Genomic DNA, 14,813 nt, shown 5'->3' with positions numbered 1-14,813 from the left:
AGTTCCCCACTCCTTCCTAATAACCTTTTAGTGTGCCGATGGTGTGTGGATGTTGTAGTTTGTCTGTTAGTGTTTGGCTAGCATGAGGCAAGTATTGCTAAAAGATTTTCTCTTCTTAGGCCAAACTTTTCCTGGTCTTTTGTCTAGGAAAGAACTTGCATTTTTTTATTAAATGGCAAAGGTAAGTGGAAGGTTAATATATACATAATTACCAAGTATGTTAAAAGAAAAACAATATATTTTTTAATACATGTATTTATGGAACAACATAGAATAACCTTTAAAATAATACACAGCAGATTTTTAATTGTAGTTACCTCTGAGGATGATGCTGTTATAGTGCTGCACTCAATAGGTCAGCAAATTTAGAAAACCCAGCAGTGGCCACAGGACTGGAAAAGGTCAACGCTCATCCCAATTCCCAAAAAGGGCAGTACTAAAGAATGTTCAAACCACTGGACAATTGCACTCATCTCCCATGCTAGTAAGGTTATGCTCAAAATCCTCCAGGCTAGGCTTCAGCATTATGTGAACTTGCAGATGTTCAAGCTGGGCTTAGAAAAGGCAGGGGAACCAGAGACCAAATTGCAAAATTTCATTGGATCATAGAGAAAGCAAGAGAATTCTGGAAAAACATCTAACTCTTGTTTCATGAACTATGTTCAAGCCTTTTGACTGTGTGGATCATAACAAACTGTGGAAAACTCTTAAAGAGATGGGAATGCCAGACCATCTTGCCTGTCTCCTGAGAAACCTATATGTGGGTCAAGAAGCAACAGTTAGAACTCTGTCTGGAGCAACTGACTGGTTCAGGATTGAAAAAGGAGTACAACAAGTTTGTTTATTGTCACCCTGTTTGTTTAACTTATACACGAAGCACATCATGCAAAGTGCCTGGCTGGAAGAGTTACAAGCTGGAATCAAGACTGTGGGGAGAAATAGCAGAAACCTCAGATATGCAGATGACCTCAGATATGCAGATGATACCATTCTAATGGCAGAAAGTGAAGAGGAACTAAAGAGCCTCCTGATGAGGGTGAAGGAGGAAAGTGAAAAAAAAAATGGTTTAAATCTCAATATTAAAAAAAGTAAGATCATGGCATTCAGTCCTATCACTTCATGGCAAATAGAAGGGGGAAATGTGGAAGCAGTGACAGATTTCCTCTTCTTGGGCTCTAAAAGCACTGCAGATGGTGACTGAAGCCATGAAATTAGAAGATGATTGTTTCTTGGCAGGAAAGCTATGACAAACCCAGACAGTGTGTGAAAAAAACAAAGATATCACTTAGCCAACAAAGGTTCATATAGTCAAAGCTATGATTTTTCCAGTAGTCATGTATGGATGTGAGAGTTGGACCGTAAAGAAGGCTGAGCACTGAAGAATTGATGCTTTTGAACTGTGGTTCTGGAAAAGACTCTTGAGAGTCCTTTGGACAGCAAGGAGATCAAACCAGTCAGTCCTAAAGGAAATCAGTCCTGATTATTCATTGGAAGGACTGATGCTGAAGCTGAAGCTCCAATACTTTGGCCACCTGATGCAAACAGCTGATTCATTGGAAAAGACCCTGATGCTGGGAAAGATTGAAGGTATAAGGAGAAGAGGGTGACAGAGGATGAGATGGTTGGATGGCATCACCAATTCAATGGACATGAACTTGGGCAAACTCCGGGAGATGGTGAGGGACAGGGGAGCCTGGTGTGCTGCAGTCATGGGGTCTCCAAGAGTCAGACACAACTTGGTGACTGAACAACAACTGAGAAGGGGTATGGATTTTGAATGAACTTTGTAAAGGGGAAAATTGTGATTGATTTTTGTTTTTAGAATTTTTTTACAAGAATATATGAACTACTAGCTTTCTAAGTATGGAGAAGGCAATGGCACCCCACTCCAGTACTCTTGCCTGGAAAATCCCATGGACGGAGGAGCCTGTTGGGCTGCAGTCCATGGGGTCGCTAAGAGTCGGACAAGACTGAGCAACTTCACTTTCACTTTCATGCATTGGAGAAGGAACTGGCAACCCACTCCATTGTTCTTGCCTGGAGAATCCCAGGGACAGGGGAGCCTGGTTGGCTGCTGTCTATGGGGTTGCACAGAGTCAGACACGACTGAAGCGACTTAGCAGCAGCTTTCTAAGTAAAATATTTAGGTAGGCCTAAAATCAGAAATAGGTGCTGTGTGTTAATCAGTAAATTAACTGCTTGCTGACGCAGTAGACAAAACCTGACATATGAGTGACTTAACACAATTGTTATTGTTGTTCACATAAACTCTGATTTGGGTTGGCAGGGACTTTCTGCTTTCAGGTGACTCAAGGCTACAGGCTGCTTCCATCTTGTAGCACCACTATTCCAACATGCGGGTCTCCATGTTTGCTGCTGAATGGCAGAGGAAGCATGGAAAGGGCATACTGGCTCCTACCTAACTACCAGTGGAGCACCCAGAAGGTGAGGAAGCAAAATGTGGATGAGTTCTTGTAGTCTATTCCATAAGCCTTCGAATACTCTCTCTCCCATGAGCTGTCACCTAGTAGGTGCTCAATAAAAAGCAGAGATTGTAATTTGTTATAACAGTTCTCTTCATTTCTTGAAGGCAGTTTCTGAGAAAACCCAATTTACCTTAAGATTCACCAACTTTTCAGGAACCTACTATCTGACAGGTGCTTTCTAATATAAGACCACACCTAGTTGTCAAAGGATTCTATAATCTCGGCAGGGAGAACTCACCCTTCTTCACCCAATAACACTTTAGTTCACTACTCTTTGCAATAATGTTTCTAATTTCAGCATACTGAGAATTTTCTCCTTCCTTGTGATACGTGGCCAGAATCTTTTATGAGCCTCTGCTACGTTCTACATGACTGAACATTCCTGTACAGGTAGGTGTCTTTTGGCATGCTGCAAACCAGGACTTTCCTGTACAACAGGTACACAGACAAGGGGCAGTAGAAGGATGGTTGTTCTAGTCAGCTCAGGCTGACTAAATAACATACTATCAACTTAGTGGTTTAAACAACAGAAATGTATGTATCTTCTGGGGGTCCGTGAAGTCCAAGATCAGGCTGCTGATGGACTTGGTGTCTAGAGAGGACCTTCTTTTTGACTTGAAGACAGTTATCTTCTTATTCTATTGTTACATGGCCAAGAGAAATCTCTAGCCTATTTTTCTCTTCTTATAAAGGCACTACTCTCATCATAGAGGTTCCACCATCATGACCTCATCAAAACCTAATTACCTGCCAAATGCTCCACTTCCTAATACTACCACAATGGGGGTTATGTTTTCAATATATGAATTTGTGGGCGACATAAACATACAGTTATACAGTTCACTACAAAGATTTTTTTGTTTGTTTTTAAACAGAGCTAGCATGTCTGCTAAGGAACCATTTTCATTGCCCAGAAGGACTACAGAGATTTTAAGAATTTAGCCTCTGTAGACATTTGATTACACAGAGATTTCTATGGTCTTTCCTTATCTATTATTTATGATGAAGGCTTTGGTTTTTAACCAGCTAGATAAGCACATCCATCTATGTATGTGTTCAGTGGTCAATTTCAAAAAGACATCCCATTAAAGTCCTACTGCAAGTATTATGGTGGTTTCAAAAATGGTGTATCTAACTTCAGAGTTATATTCCAATAGCCAGTAGATTCTATGCGGAATCACACTCTACTTGGAGAAGTCAATGGCACCCCACTCCAGTACTCCTGCCTGGAAAATCCCATGGACGGAGGAGCCTGGTAGGCTGCATCGATGGGGTCGCTAAGAGTTGGACATGACTGCGCGACTTTACTTTCACTTTTCACTTTTCACTTTCATGCATTGGAGAAGAAAATGGCAACCCACTCCAGTGTTCTTGCCTGGAGAATCACAGGGACGGGTGGGCTGCCGTCTCTGGGGTCGCACAGAGTTGGACACGACTGAAGCGACTTAGCAGCAGCAGCAGCACACTCTACTAACAAGCACCTTTGGAAAACACTTTGATATTCTGTTAAATACACCTGGGGGAATGAACATGTAGTAGCTTCCCAGGTCTATCTGTAAATCTTAATGAGAATTCCATCTCATGGTCCTCTTCTGCCTTCTGGTTATCACCAGCAATCCTTGGTATTTCTTGCATTATAAATGCGTCACTCCAATCTCTGCCTCCAACCTTCGTATCACCTTCTTCTCTGTGATTCTGTGTGTGTCATATCTCCCTTTCTTTTTCTTACTTATGCACCATTCATTGTATTTATGGCCTACCCTAAATCCAAGATAATCTCAAGATTCCTAACATAATTACATCTGCAAAGACCATTTCCAAATAAGGTCACATACACAGATACTGGAAATTAGGACTTGGATATATCTATCTATCTATCTATATCTTAAATACATATCTTTTGGGGGTCACCATTTAACTCACTACAGATCAGTATACACTGTCTATTTGAACTTTCCAAACTGGACTTCAAAGTTGAAGGGGCTGTTGCCATCAGGGCTCCAGAGTGAAGATGAAACAGTCAGAGTACTTTTGCAGGGAGTAGGAATGTTCTCTGTTAGGGGGAAGGCAGTGGTGGTGCTGGGTCGTCCACTGGGAATAGGGTACAGCTTTCAGATGAGGAGACAGTGAGGAGCTGTCCAGCAGACTAGGTTCCAGAACTGGACAAGAGGGCACACTGGGGAAGATAAGGGGAAGTGTGCTGTAATTCAGGATATTGCTAGGACTGGACACAAATGCCAGCACCTGGGTAGAGTTAACTGTGAAGGTATCCTAGGTCTCTAAGCAAGAGGATCCTAGATAAACAAAGCTCAGACAATCCCCAAATTATGTCTTATTCTCATTTTCTCTTCATTTTTTTTTTTTTAAGTACCTTGTCACATGGTCCTTCTTTTTGTCACCTGAGAGGTTACACAGTACTCAGAAGAGAATGGAATAAAAGATAGACCTGCCATAAGCTAGGAGGTTATGGGCCCTAGATGAATTCAGACCATAGTCTAGTCTCAGCCCTATCACTTACTAGCAATATAATCTTGGGGAAATTACCAACACTATGAGCCTTAGATGCATCCTCTATAAAATGGTTTTGATAAGCCCTCTTATAGGACTGCTGGAATGTATGGAAAATAAGAAAAGCATCTAGCACAGTGGCATTTATTAGGTCTTTAATGAATGGCAATTATTTCTAGTATTATTTTGTCCCCAGACCTTACGACCCTCTCTTCTGGGATTTTGTTTTTATCCAGGGTGTCCCAAATAATATACAGATAATCAAATCAGGCAAAAATGCAGCTTCACAAAACTCACTAAATTTTTGAGTTTTAGAGGATTATTAATTTGGGGTATGAGTAAATTGCCCCAGCTAATATAACTCAAAGCTCCTAGAATTTAAGTCAAATTCTTTCCTTCTCTCCCAGATACTCATCCATCCAAAATACTATTTTCATTCATTTCACTGCCACCAAAGTCTAGACCTTGCTTAGATTTGGCCTAATTACACACAAGATGGGATGGACTTCCCTCCTGGCTCAGACATTAAAGAATCTGCCTGCAATGTGGGAAACCTGGGTTTGATCCCTGGGTCTGGAAGATCCCCTGGAGAAGGAATGGTTACCCACTCCGGTATTCTTGTCTGGTGAATTTCATGGACTGAGGAGCCTAGCAGGTTATAGTCCACGGGGCCACAGAGAGTTGAACACGACTGAGGGGCTAACACTTTCACACTCAAGCTTCCCAGGTGGGGCTAGTGGTAAAGAACCTACCTGCCAATGGAGGAGACGTAAGAGACACGGGTGGAATCTGCTTGCAATGTGGGAGACCTGGGTTCGATCCCTGGGTCACGAAGATCCCCTGGAGGAGGGCATGGCAACCCACTCCAGTATTCTTGCCTGGAGAATCCCATGGACAGAGGGGCCTGGCAGGCTGCAGTCCATAGGGTCAGAAGGAGTCAGACACGACTGAAACGACTTAGTATGCATGCAAACTCAAGATAACCTATCTTTAACGGGATCTTAACAGAGTTGGCTCTGACTGTCTTAGGCCAGGGACAGGAATGCCAGCCTAGTGGCTTCTGGGTATCACCTCAAGAGAGTATCACCCTATTCTCAAGAAATCACTGCAGATGATATATATATATAGAACACCTTCAAGCACTGTATTCACTGCCCTGGAACAAGAGTTCAGGGTACCTCTCATACCTGCCCCAGATAGGGATTTCCCTCTGGTTTATCCCTGATCCAAAAGTAACTACTAAGCAATTTTCCATTACATGCTCTTCTCTCACCTCTATAACACGCAGTCTAAGAATCTGGCCTCTGCCATCACCCATAGCTTAACTAATAATTAGCTCTCATAGAAGGAAATGCAGTTTTCCCAAAGCCCCAAACTGCCCTAGCTCAGGGCATTTCCACTTGACTGCTCCCATCTGGAGTCCTACTTCCTTACTCTTTTTTTCAACTGTTGTTTAGGTAATGGAGGACATCTTACTTTCTTCCTGATATTATTGCTTCTCCTAAGCTCTTCCTTTCTCTGGGCAGGAGTATGTCTTGCTTATCCTCAGATTTCCACTGTTATCACAGTGCTTTCTAAAGAAAATATATCCAGTTAATGTTTGATGAATAAATGAGTCAGTGAGTAGTTTTTTATTTACTAAGATTAAGATCACTCTTTTCCGAATAAGCCAAGCAAATTCAAGTATATATCTTTTAATTTTACTGAAGAAAATCAAATCAAATCCCTTATGATTATACAGTGGAAGTGAGAAATAGATTTAAGGGACTAGATCTGATAGACAGAGTGCCTAATGAACTATGGATGGAGGTTCGTGAAATTGTACAGGAGACAGGGATCAAGACTATCCCCGTGGAAAAGAAATGCAAAAAAGCAAAATGGCTGTCTGAGGAGGCCTTACAAATAGCTGTGAAAAGAAGAGAAGCAAAAAGCAAAGGAGAAAAGCAAAGATACAAGCATCTGAATGCAGAGTTTCAAAGAATAACAAGAAGAGATAAGAAAGCCTTCCTCAGCTATCAATGCAAAGAAATAGAGGAAAACAACAGAATAGGAAAGACTAGAGATCTCTTCAAGAAAATTAGAGATACCAAGGGAACATTTCATGCAAAGATGGGCTCGATAAAGAACAGAAATGGTATGGACCTAACAGAAGCAGAAGATATTAAGAAGAGATGGCAAGAATACACAGAAGAACTGTACAAAAAAGATCTTCACGACCCAGATAATCACGATGGTGTGATCACTCACCTAGAACCAGACATCCTGGAATGTGAAGTCAAGTGGGCCTTAGAAAGCATCACTATGAACAAAGCTAGTGGAGGTGATGGAATTCCAGTTGAGCTATTTCAAATCCTGAAAGATGATGCTGTGAAAGTGTTGCACTCAATATGCCAGCAAATTTGGACAACTCAGCAGTGGCCACAGGACTGGAAAAAGTCAGTTTTCATTCCAATCCCAAAGAAAGGCAATGCCAAAGAATGCTCAAACTACCACACAATTGCACTCATCTCACACGCTAGTAAAGTAATGCTCAAAATTCTCCAAGCCAGGCTTCAGCAATATGTGAACCATGAACTTCCTGATGTTCAAGCTGGTTTTAGAAAAGGCAGAGGAACCAGAGATCAAATTGCCAACATCTGCTGGATCATCGAAAAAGCAAGAGAGTTCCAGCAAAACATCTATTTCTGCTTTATTGACTATGCCAAAGCCTTTGACTGTGTGGACCACAATAAACTGTGAAAAATTCTTCAAGAGATGGGAATACCAGACCACCTGATCTGCCTCTTGAGAAACTTATATGCAGGTCAGGAAGCAACAGTTAGAACTGGACATGGAACAACAGACTCGTTCCAAATAGGAAAAGGAGTACGTCAAGGCTGTATATTGTCACCTTGCTTATTTAACTTATATGCAGAGTACATCACAGAAATGCTGGGCTGGAAGAAGCACAAGCTGGAATCAAGATTGCTGGGAGAAATATCAATAACCTCAGATATGCAGATGACACCACCCTTATGGCAGAAAGTGAATAGGAACTAAAAAGCCTCTTAATGAAAGTGAAAGAGGAGAGTGAAAAAGTTGGCTTAAAGCTCAACATTCAGAAAACGAAGATCACGGCATCTGGTCCCATCACTTCATGGCAGATAGATAGGGAAACAGTGGAAACAGTGTCAGACTTTATTTTTTGGGGCTCCAGAATCACTGCAGATGGTGACTGCAGCCATGAAATTAAAAGATGCTTACTCCTTGGAAGGAAAGTTATGACCAACCTAGATAGCATATTCAAAAGCAGAGACATTACTTTGCCAACAAAGGTCCTTCTAGTCAAGGCTATGGTTTTTTCAGTAGTCATGTATGGATGTGAGAGTTGGACTGTGAAGAAAGCTGAGCACCAAAGAAATCATGCTTTTGAACTGTGGTGTTGAAGAAGACTCTTGAGAGCCCCTTGGACTGCAAGGAGATCCAACCAGTCCATCCTAAAGGAGATTAGTCCTGGGTGTTCATTGGAAGGACTGGTGCTAAAGCTGAAACTGCAATACTTTGGCTACCTCATGCGAAGAGTTGACTCATTGGAAAAGACTCTGATGCTGGGAAGGATTGGGGGCAGGAGGAGAAGGGGATGACAGAGGACGAGATGGCTGGATGGCATCACTGACTCAATGGACATGAGTTTGAGTGAACTCCGGGTGTTGGTGATGGACAGGGAGACCTGGCGTGCTGTGATTCATGGGGTGGCAAAGAGCTGGACACGACTGAGCGACTGAACTGAACTGAACTGACTGAGACTAAAATAGCTAAAGGGAATCCAAAAATTAAGATTTGTTAAGATTATGCCTATTTTCTTGAATAAGCCAAGCAAGTACAGGTATATATTTTAATATTACAGAATAGTACACTAAAGTGGTTAAGAGAATCCAAAAAGTAGGGTTTGTTTAGATTACGTTTACTTTCTTGAATAAGCCATACAAATCCAGGTATACATATCTTAAATTTTACAGAACAACAGACTAAAGTGGTATGGGAATCCAAAAATGAACCATGTTTTCCATTTTTTTCTCTATTGCCTGCTGAGTTTTTCCACATTTCCAAGAAAACCCCAATATCATGTTATCTTGTTCCATGTCACAAAATACAATGGAAGGTTCCCCAAATTGCTTTGCAAAATATCAAAACCCTTATTCTTAAATCTGATAAATGTTTAGCAATAAATGTGATCAACATCATTCATAAACAGATTCTAAAGTCAATAAGCCTATTAAAAGGAAGAGTATTTGAAAAAAAATATTGAAAGGGAAGAAAAAAAGATAAACTTTCAAGTCACCCATACAGAACAGGAAAACAAAGTTGTTGCACAGAGTGTTCTCCCCAGCCTGACCCCGACTCTCCTCTACTTTGAAACCTGACTGCCCTCTTCAAACACAGTACATTCTTCAGTTGGGTCAGGAATTACTGGCAAATGCTGCACAATAAACATGGCGGTATTACTATCCATAGAGTTATTTCTGGTCCCAGCTCTCTCTTCTTCATCTCTTAAAGCCTCCTCATACCAATCTGAGAAGGAAATGGGGTCAATCCCTTTGATCTTGGCCAAAAATTCCAAAACTTTCAGCTTGCTGGTTTCAGCATAGGCCCTTGGACCCCACAGGAATTCGTACCGTGAAGGATCACTATTAGGCACCATCCAGTACTCTAGATAATTCTCCTACACCCAGTTTCTGGTGATGAGCTTTCTAGGCTTCCCATAAATGAAGTGCTTCCTCCCAGCATGGATGCCTATCATATTCAAGAAATCCTAGATGTTTTCTTCAGGGACACAGTTGCCCTCTATGAATATCACACCCAGGACGATTATCAGAAGGCCATTTGCAGGCATGCTCTGATCATCACTATCTTATCATGGGTGAGGCCTAATGAGTTGACAAGGACGTAGGAGTGGGTTTTAGGGTCCACTTCCCTCAGATCGATGCCAGAGATCACCTCTAGGCACTTAGAAGCTTTCTCAAAGATCACAGGGAATTGTTTGTTATCCCTTTCGATGAAACTTTTAGCATTTCTACCTTTGTGATGGGCTCCTTCTGTTGATATTTGAGGTTCATTAAATGCACCAAATTAGCCACCTTCTCATTTAGCAGGCCTTTGGGCAAGGATGTGGTGTCTTCTGAGGCATGGAGAGAGCCTGTGCCCTCCTCTTCTTGGCTGCTGGAGTCTTCATCTGATGCGCTCCATGTCGTGGAAGAGAAGAAGCTCCCGGGACTCCCCGGAGGCTCCTGCTCCTTCTCCTGCTGCTCCATCTCCTCCTCCTCCTCTTCCTTCTTCTTGTCCTCCTGCTCCTCTTTCTCCTCCTTCTGCTTCTGCTCCCCCTCCTGCTCCTTCTCCTCCACCTGCTCCTGCTCAATCTCTTCCTCCTCCTGCTCCTTCTCTTCCTCCTCCTTCTCCTCCTGCTCCTCTTTCTCCTCCTGCTCCTTCTCCTCCTCCTGCTCCTTCTCCTCCTGCTGCTTTTTCTCCTCCTCCTGCTCCTGCTCCTCCTCCTGCTCCTCTTTCTCCTCCTCCTGCTCCTTCTCCTCCCGCTGCTCTTTCTCCTCCTTCTGCTCCTTCTCCTCCTCCTGCTCTTTCTCCTCCTCCTGCTCCTTCTCCTCCTGCTGATCCTTCTTCTCCTCCTCCTGCTCCTTCTCCTCCTGCAGATCCTTCTCCTTCTTCTGCTCCTGCTCCCCCTCCTGCTCCTCTTTCTCCTCCTCCTGCTCCTTCTCCTCCTCCTGCTCTTTCTCCTGCTGATCCTTCTTCTCCTCCTCCTGCTCCTTCTCCTCCTCCTGCTCTTTCTCCTCCTTCTCCTCCTCCTGCTCCTTCTCCTCCTCCTGCTCTTTCTCCTCCTTCTCCTCCTCCTGCTCTTTCTCCTGCTGATCCTTCTTCTCCTCCTCCTGCTCCTTCTCCTCCTGCTGCTCTTTCTCCTCCTCCTGCTCCTTCTCCTCCTCCTGCTCCTTCTCCGCCTTCAGATCCTTCTCCTTCTTCTGCTCCTGCTCCCCCTCCTGCTCCTCTTTCTCCTCCTCCTGCTCGTTCTCCTCCTCCTGCTCCTTCTCCTCCTGCTGATCCTTCTTCTCCTGCTCCTGCTCCTTCTCTTCCTGCTGCTCTTTCTCCTCCTCCTGCTCCTTCTCCTCCTGCTCCTCTTTCTCCTCCTCCTGCTCCTTCTCCTCCTGCTCCTCCTCCTCCTCCTCTTTCTCCTCCTTCTGTTCCTGTTCCCCCTCCTGCTCCTTCTCCTCCTCCTGTTCCTTCTCCTCCTGCTGATCCTTCACCTCCTCCTGCTACTTCTCCTCCTGCTGCTCTTTCTCCTCCTCCTGCTCCTTCTCCTCCTGCTGCTCTTTCTCCTCCTCCTCCTCTTTCTCCTTCTGCTCCTTCTCCTCCTCCTGCTCCTTCTGCTGATCCTTCTTCTCCTTCTCCTTCTGCTCCTTCTCCTCCTGCTCCTCTTTCTCCTCCTCCTGCTATTTCTCCTCCTTCTGCTCCTTCTCCTCCTGCTCCTCCTCCTCTTTCTCCTCCTTCTGCTCCGGCTCCTTCTACTGCTCCTCCTCCTCCTCCTTCTCCTCCTGCTCCTCTTTCTCCTCCTTCTGCTCCTTATCCTCCTCCTGCTCCTTCTCCTCCTGCTGATCCTTCTTTTCCTTCTCCTCCTGCTCCTTCTCCTCCTGCTCCTCTTTCTCCTCGTTCTGCTCCGGCTCCTCCTGCTCTTTCTCCTGCTGATACTTCTTCTCCTTCTCCTGCTCCTTCTCCTCCTGCTGCTCTTTCTCCTCCTCCTGCTCCTGCTGCTCCTTCTCCTCCTTCTCCTCCTCCTTTTTCTCCTCCTTCTGCTCCTGTTCCCCCTCCTGCTCCTTCTCCTCCTCCTGCTCCTTCTCCTCCTGCTGATCCTTCACCTCCTCCTGCTCCTCCTCCTCCTTCTCCTCCTGCTCCTCTTTCTCCTCCTTCTGCCCCTTCTCCTCCTCCTGCTCCTTCTCCTCCTCCTGCTCCTTCTCCTCCTGCTGATCCTTCTTTTCCTTCTCCTCCTGCTCCTTCTCCTCCTGCTGCTCTTTCTCCTCCTTCTGCTCTGGCTCCTCCTGCTTTTTCTCCTGCTGATACTTCTTCTCCTTCTCCTGCTCCTTCTCCTTCTGCTGCTCTTTCTCCTCCTCCTGCTCCACCTCCTGCTCCTTCTCCTCCTCCTCCTCCTGCTCTTCTTTCCCCTCCTTCTGCTTCTTCTCCTCCTCCTGCTCCTTCTCCTCCTGCTGCTCTTTCTCCTCCTGCTCCATCTCCTCCTGCTCCTCTTTCTCCTCCTCCTGCTCCTTCTCCTCCTGCGGATCCTTCTCCTCCTGCTCCTCCCTCCTCCTCTTTCTCCTCCTTCTGCTCCTTCTCCTCCTCCAGCTGATCCTTCTTCTCCTTCTCCTTCTGCTCCTTCTCCTCCTCCTCCTCTTTCTCCTCCTTCTGCTCCTTCTCCTCCTCCTGCTCCTTCTCCTCCTGCTGATCCTTCTTCTCCTCCTTCTGCTCCTGCTCCCCCTCCTGCTCCTCTTTCTCCTCCTGCTCCTCTTTCTCCTCCTCCTGCTCCTTCTCTTCCTGCTGCTCTTTCTCCTCCTCCTGCTCCTTCTCCTCCTGCTGCTCTTTCTCCTCCTCCTGCTCCTTCTCCTCCTGCTCCTCTTTCTCCTCCTCCTGCTCCTTCTCCTCCGGTGGATCCTTCTCCTCCTGCTCCTCCTCCTCCTCCTCTTTCTCCTCCTTCTGCTCCTTCCTCTCCTCCTGCTCCTTCTCCTCCTGCTGATCCTTCTTCTCCTCCTTCTGCTCCTGCTCCCCCTCCTGCTCCTCTTTCTCCTCCTGCTCCTCTTTCTCCTCCTCCTGCTCCTTCTCTTCCTGCTGCTCTTTCTCCTCCTCCTGCTCCTTCTCCTCCTGCTCCTCTTTCTCCTCCTTCTGCCCTTCTCCTCCTCCTGCTCCTTCTCCTCCTGCTGATCCTTCAACACCTCCTCCTGCTCCTTCTCCTCCTGCTGCTCTTTCTCCTCCTCTCTGCTCCTTCCTCCTGCTGCTCTTTCTCCTCCTCCTCCTCTTTCTCTTCTGCTCCTGCTCCTCCTCCTCCTCCTTCCTGCTCTCTTTCTCCTCCTTCTGCTCCTTCTCCTCCTCCTGCTCCTCCTCCTCCTTCTCCTCCTGCTCCTCTTTCTCCTCCTTCTCCTCCTCCTCCTCCTGCTCCTCCTCCTCCTTCTCCTCCTGCTCCTCTTTCTCCTCCTTCTGCCCCTTCTCCTCCTCCTGCTCCTTCTCCTCCTCCTGCTCCTTCTCCTCCTGCTGATCCTTCTTTTCCTTCTCCTCCTGCTCCTTCTCCTCCTGCTGCTCTTTCTCCTCCTTCTGCTCTGGCTCCTCCTGCTCTTTCTCCTGCTGATACTTCTTCTCCTTCTCCTGCTCCTTCTCCTTCTGCTGCTCTTTCTCCTCCTCCTGCTCCTCCTGCTCCTTCTCCTCCTGCTGCTTCTTCTCTTCCTGCTCCTCCTCCTCCTCTTTCTCCTCCTTCTGCTCCTGCTAAACCTCCTGCTCCTTCTCCTCCTCCTCCTCCTCCTGCTCCTCTTTCCCCTCCTTCTGCTTCTTCTCCTCCTCCTGCTCCTTCTCCTCCTGCTGCTCTTTCTCCTCCTGCTCCTTCTTCTCCTGCTCCTCTTTCTCCTCCTCCTGCTCCTTCTCCTCCTGCGGATCCTTCTCCTCCTGCTCCTCCTCCTCCTCCTCTTTCTCCTCCTTCTGCTCCTTCTCCTCCTCCTGCTGATCCTTCTGCTCCTTCTCCTCCTGCTCCTCTTTCTCCTCCTCCTGCTCTTTCTCCTCCTTATGCTCCTTCTCCTCCACCTGCTCCTTCTCCTCCTTCTGCTCCTTCTCCTCCTCCTGCTCCTCCTCCTCCTTCTCTTCCTGCTCCTCTTTCTCCTCCTTCTGCTCCTTCTCCTCCTCCTGCTCCTCTTTCTCCTCCTTCTGCTCCTCCTCCTCCTCTTTCTCCTCCTTCTGCTCCTTCTCCTCCTCCTGCTCCTCCTCCTCCTTCTCCTCCTGCTCCTCTTTCTCCTCCTTCTGCTCCTCCTCCTCCTCCTCTTTCTCCTCCTTCTGCTCCTTCTCCTCCTCCTGTTCCTCCTCCTCCTTCTCTTCCTGCTCCTCTTTCTCCTCCTTCTGCTCCTTCTCCTCCTCCTGCTCCTCCTGCTCCTCTTTCTCCTCCTTCTGCTCCTTCTCCTCCTCCTGCTCTTCCTCCTCCTTCTCCTCCTGCTCCTCTTTCTCCTCCTTCTGCTCCTTCTCCTCCTCCTGCTCCTCCTCCTCCTTCTCCTCCTGCTCCTCTTTCTCCTCCTTCTCCTCCTCCTCCTGCTCCTCCTCCTCCTTCTCCTCCTGCTCCTCTTTCTCCTCCTTCTGCCCCTTCTCCTTCTCCTGCTCCTTCTCCTCCTCCTGCTCCTTCTCCTCCTCCTGCTCCTTCTCCTCCTGCTGATCCTTCTTTTCCTTCTCCTCCTGCTCCTTCTCCTCCTGCTGCTCTTTCTCCTCCTTCTGCTCTGGCTCCTCCTGCTCTTTCTCCTACTTATGCTCCTTCTCCTCCACCTGCTCCTTCTCTGCTCCTTCTCCTCCTCCTGCTCCTCCTCCTCTTCTCTTCCTGCTCCTCTTTCTCCTCCTTCTGCTCCTCTCCTCCTCCTCCTCCTCTTTCTCCTCCTTCTGCTCCTCCTCCTCCTCTTTCTCCTCCTTCTGATCCTTCCTCCTCCTCCTGCTCCTCCTCCTCCCTTCTCTCCTGCTCCTCTTTCTCCTCCTTCTGCTCCTCCTCCTCCTCCTGTTCCTCCTCCTCCTTCTCTCCTGCTCCTCTTTCTCCTCCTTTCTGCCTCCTTC

At 46.5% G+C, this 14,813-nt stretch overlaps 1 long non-coding RNA gene and 1 pseudogene across 1 annotated transcript in view; one reads left to right on the top strand and one right to left on the bottom strand.

Moving 5' to 3' along the window:
- Positions 1-232: 232 nt before the first annotated feature.
- LOC132344297 (uncharacterized) overlaps positions 233-14,813 on the top strand; it is a 30,283-nt gene continuing 15,702 nt past the window's right edge. The window contains exons 1-2 of the long non-coding RNA XR_009493509.1: positions 233-2,445; positions 2,785-2,876. This is a non-coding gene — a long non-coding RNA (uncharacterized lncRNA). The remainder of the gene's footprint in view (positions 2,446-2,784; positions 2,877-14,813) is intronic.
- LOC132344374 (melanoma-associated antigen 10-like) overlaps positions 9,382-14,813 on the bottom strand; it is a 17,715-nt pseudogene continuing 12,283 nt past the window's right edge.

The sequence above is a fragment of the Bos taurus genome, chromosome X, assembly GCF_002263795.3.
Source record: "Bos taurus isolate L1 Dominette 01449 registration number 42190680 breed Hereford chromosome X, ARS-UCD2.0, whole genome shotgun sequence".
NCBI lineage: Eukaryota > Metazoa > Chordata > Mammalia > Artiodactyla > Bovidae > Bos > Bos taurus.
Note: the sequence above shows the minus strand (reverse complement) of the source record. Positions and strands in the feature narration are given on the sequence as shown.